This window comes from Aptenodytes forsteri, unplaced genomic scaffold (genome assembly GCF_000699145.1).
Source record: "Aptenodytes forsteri isolate BGI_AS27 unplaced genomic scaffold, ASM69914v1 Scaffold50, whole genome shotgun sequence".
Taxonomy (NCBI): domain Eukaryota; kingdom Metazoa; phylum Chordata; class Aves; order Sphenisciformes; family Spheniscidae; genus Aptenodytes; species Aptenodytes forsteri.
In genome coordinates this window covers 2183461-2187663 of record NW_008795126.1, presented here as the reverse complement: position 1 = coordinate 2187663, position 4203 = coordinate 2183461, and positions in this window count along the sequence as shown.

Sequence of the window (4203 nt, the reverse complement as noted above, 5' to 3'; positions counted from 1 at the left end):
TTCTCCCTGAGGGGGCCCTTCTCCCTGAGGGGGCCCTTCTCCCTGAGCCCCCCTGGCCCTAAAACGTGGTTGAAAAAGAAGGTGAAAATTCAGAGTTATAGCAGGGACAGACCGACAACCCCAGGCGGTCCCTGCCAGAGAGCTGAAGTGCCTGGGTGCCCGGTGCTGAAGCGGTTTTAAAAAGTGCTGGGACAGGTCCCAGAAGGGTCTGTGGGAAAAGGCGTTGCTGGCCCTGATCTGTGCTGGAATCAGCTCTTGGCTTTTGGGAAAGAAAAAGATGTGTGTGCCTGTGTGTAATATATATACACACACATATATGTCATTTTCAAGGTATACAGTCAGGCTCGAGGGAATTTCCATGGCAATAGGGAGTGGAGAGAAAACACAAAAACTTCTCAATGAATAGGTTAAACTTCGATCTTGAGGCTGGCAAAATCACGCCAGCCTGCAGGCTGAGAAGTATAAAGGCTGTACAAGGGCTGAGGGACAAATGCAAGGTTACAGGGACAGCGCTTTAGGGGTCAGCCATGCCTTCGGTCAGAGACATGAATACTTAGGAGAAAAATTGTAGCCTCAGTGATTGCAAAACTGGTCCCAGAACTCGCTTTTGTCAGATCAACACCTTTTCATCTCAGTTACGTTAATTCAGCAGCACTCCCCTTGTACTTTCAGCCACAGGATTTGGTTCCTGTAACATATCAAGGCCTTTGCCTTCATAGCAGCGACGCCTCATTTGTCTGTGGTTCATCTAACTCTGGTTTGTTTGTTTGCAGCCAGGCAGAGGTCAGGATGAAGCCTCCTTCCAGCCAGGGGAAAGACGTGCAGATTCTCACAAAGCCGGTGTTGTTTGCGTTCCTGCAACCAGATACCATGCAACAGGTTAGCAGCTTTAGCATTTAACTTTTAATAATAGTCTGATCAGTGTGTTTTCAACAGAAAGCATCTATGTTCCTTTATACGTACAAAAGAAAGAAAATTATCTGTACTAGCCATGGCAGCGCTCCCATTTTTTTGTTCTTTTGCACCAAGTAAAAAATCCTGATAAAGTTAAGTTACAAAAATACACCTTTTTTTTTTTAAATCTCCATGGTATGCAAAACTTCATAAAAGCCTGTAGAATATTCTCCTTGTTGCCAGCTCAGAGTTAGAAACACATTGACCAGAATTCCAAGATGGTCACGTTTGAATAAATGGATCCTGATTCAGGTTTGTTGTGGTCATCGCTAGAGCCACGGAAGTTAACCAGCTTGTATCAGCAGGATCAGGACATAGCAACCAAAACCTGAGGAAATGAATGGGAAGTTCATGCAATGTGAGTACAAATTCAGCAAAGCTCATCTGGAAACTGCTTGAGACTTATTTGTCCACACGGTGGCATCGTATGTTTAGAAAGTTAGCTGTGTAGCCTACTCTGAGGGCTTCAACACTGTTCAAAGTGTGTTTAGATTCCCACGTTTATGGACTGCATGTGTGTAGAAGTAAAAGCTCCTATAAGGAATTATTTTCATCTCTTTCCCATTAACTCTGCAAACATAATATGGACCATGAGGACAAAACTCCGTTCCTGGTGAAGCTCCCTCCCTGGGCTACGTAAGCAGGTCCTGGAAAAAGTCTGCTGTGGTGGTTTGGTTTATATCATTCCAGTTGATGTCCAAGGAGAAAAATGAAACATACAGAATAAGAAAAACAAAGGGTTTGAATTCAAGTTAGGTTTTTCTTCTTTTCTTTATTTTTAAAGGCTAATGTTTCTGTGGACGTATTGTTTCACATGCAAATGGATGATTTTTATTTTTTTTTTTAAGGGCTGTGTTTCGTATTGTAGCTCTGTCTGTAGGATATCTTTTCAGTCTGGAAATACAGGACTAGATATTCTAGTTTAACTGACTTTGCGCTAAGACTGACTGCCAGCCAGCTAAGACTGACCAACCAGTATCATCTTCACAAACATATGGTGACATCATGACCTCTCTTCTCGTAACTATTGAGCTCAAAACCAGTCAAAAGCTACTGAAGAGTACCTGGCCTTCCTTAGCTCCAAGCAGCCGCTTTTGCAAAGAATCATAGAATCATAGAATCATTGAGGTTGGAAAAGACCTCTAAGATCATCGAGTCCAACCATCAAAGAAGAACCAACCAAGAAGATGTGTGCTGCTTTGCCCTCTTTCATTCAAGTCTTGCCCATTTGTAATGGAGGTGACTCTATGAACTATGGGTTTATTTGCCCTGCCTGTCAATCTAAACTGAGCTTCCTGCTACTACTGGATGGCGTGTTGTCACTTGCCTATACACTAGGCTGTAATCTGCAGGGTAGACATACTCTTAAAGCCACAAGATACTAACACTAAATTGCATAGATTATGCTCCTACTGTGGGGGAATTTCCAGGTCACAGGCTAACACCCTTTCATAGCCTTTTTGGCACCAAGACTGTATAAAGTCAAGCTAGAAACCTGCTCCATAAGGGTAATAGTTTGCAACACTCTTTAAATGACTAGTCACTTCCTCATGTGTATTTTCAGATGCTCTAGCTGAGCTAGTTAGGTGTCTCAAGTCACTTTGTTTCTGCCAGTAAGAAAGAGAGGATACACTAAGAAGCCTTTTAAGGACATTCAAGAATATACTGGTATATAAAAAAGAGGAGGAAGACACAAGAGGTTTCTGGAAACAATTGTGGCTAATTTTGTGAACTAGTGATAGATGTGTATTTGTTTGCAGAGTGAAAAAACAAACCCACAAAACCCCAAACTCTTTTATTTAGAACACTGTATACTTTTGACTTGCATAAAATGGAGTAGGTTTGGTTTTATTAGTTTGCCAAGACGATAGAAAATCTAAATGGCCTTAGTTCCAGGTAATTCTAATAATACTCTTTCAGTTAAAGGAAATTATTGCAAGGTAACAACCTAGAATGTAAATGATGAGCTGAGCAGCTGTGTGTTTATGTCAAGCATATCTGTTTTACCTAGATTATCGTTTAGTTTCTTTAAAATTATTTTTTTGATATCTTGAGTTAGAACAGAAAGAAATTTTGCTGCTCATCAGTCTTGTATACATATGTTAAGGTTGTTACCCTCTGGTGGCAGTGATGCAGAGAATCATTCTGATTCACCTTTGATATGATACATACCTTCCACTGTGTTCTTATTAAAGGCCAGCTGAGAATGGGATCCCTTTGTGCCAAAGACTATGCAGACAGAGAGACACAGATGATTTCTGTTCCAAAGAGCTTATAATTAGCTGCATTCACACATGCATTGAGCACAAAACCAGACCTCTCAGGCCATAGGCATCAGAGAATTTTGTGAACTCCGAAGAGTGGTGATATCACATCAGTGGCACCTTTCAGCAGGGTATTTTGGGGGTATATTCCCCTTTTGTGAAGGGGAGACTGGGACTATGCTTCTGAACAAGCTATTGGGCTTCAAAACTTTCTTCCAGCCTGTAGTCTAAATAAGCAGTATTTTAAGTCACAGGGAGGGAACACATTTGATACTTTCAACTTCCCAGTTATTACTCAGCATTTTAGTTACATTATATTGCAGACCTCTGGCCTTTGCAGAAGAGGTCAAACTTGACCTCGTGAAAACAGTGGAGCTAAATTATAAAAGATCCTTGTTCATATTTTAGAGTCTAGTGAACACAAAAGTCATTGTACCTCTTTTTAATGCCATTATGCTCTGTGTTTCCTGTTTTGTCTGTAGACTGGAATTTTTACAAGCCACCTACAGTCATAGTAAGTGAAATCCTGCAAAAATGTTGATATTTGATGGAACTAGTTGTAGGCTCAGCCCACTGATCATCTTGTAGTGTGACCTCAGCACAAAATTCCTTTGACTTTAAAAGGTATAGTCCAAACCTACACACTGATGCCCTTTTATATACGTATTATTCAGCTCTGCATTTAATTGGCTGCTGTGACAGCTATAACCTTGCAGTTACTTACCTGATTTGTCTTCTGGTTTTTATGGGATTGCCATATATGGCTAAAAGAAGGAGTCTGACTGTAATCAGAACTGCATCCTTAGGTAGTCACAAAGGAAGTTACGGGTTTTGCAAGTCTTTGCACTTCCCTTTTCAAAAACCTCTGCCTGCTAGTAACCAACTCCCTTCTATAAAAGGAGAAAGAAAGGGTGCAGTGAAGAGGTGAATCTGATTATGGGTAAAGATGCGGTATCTTAGAAAATGTACTTACAGGTAGGATAAA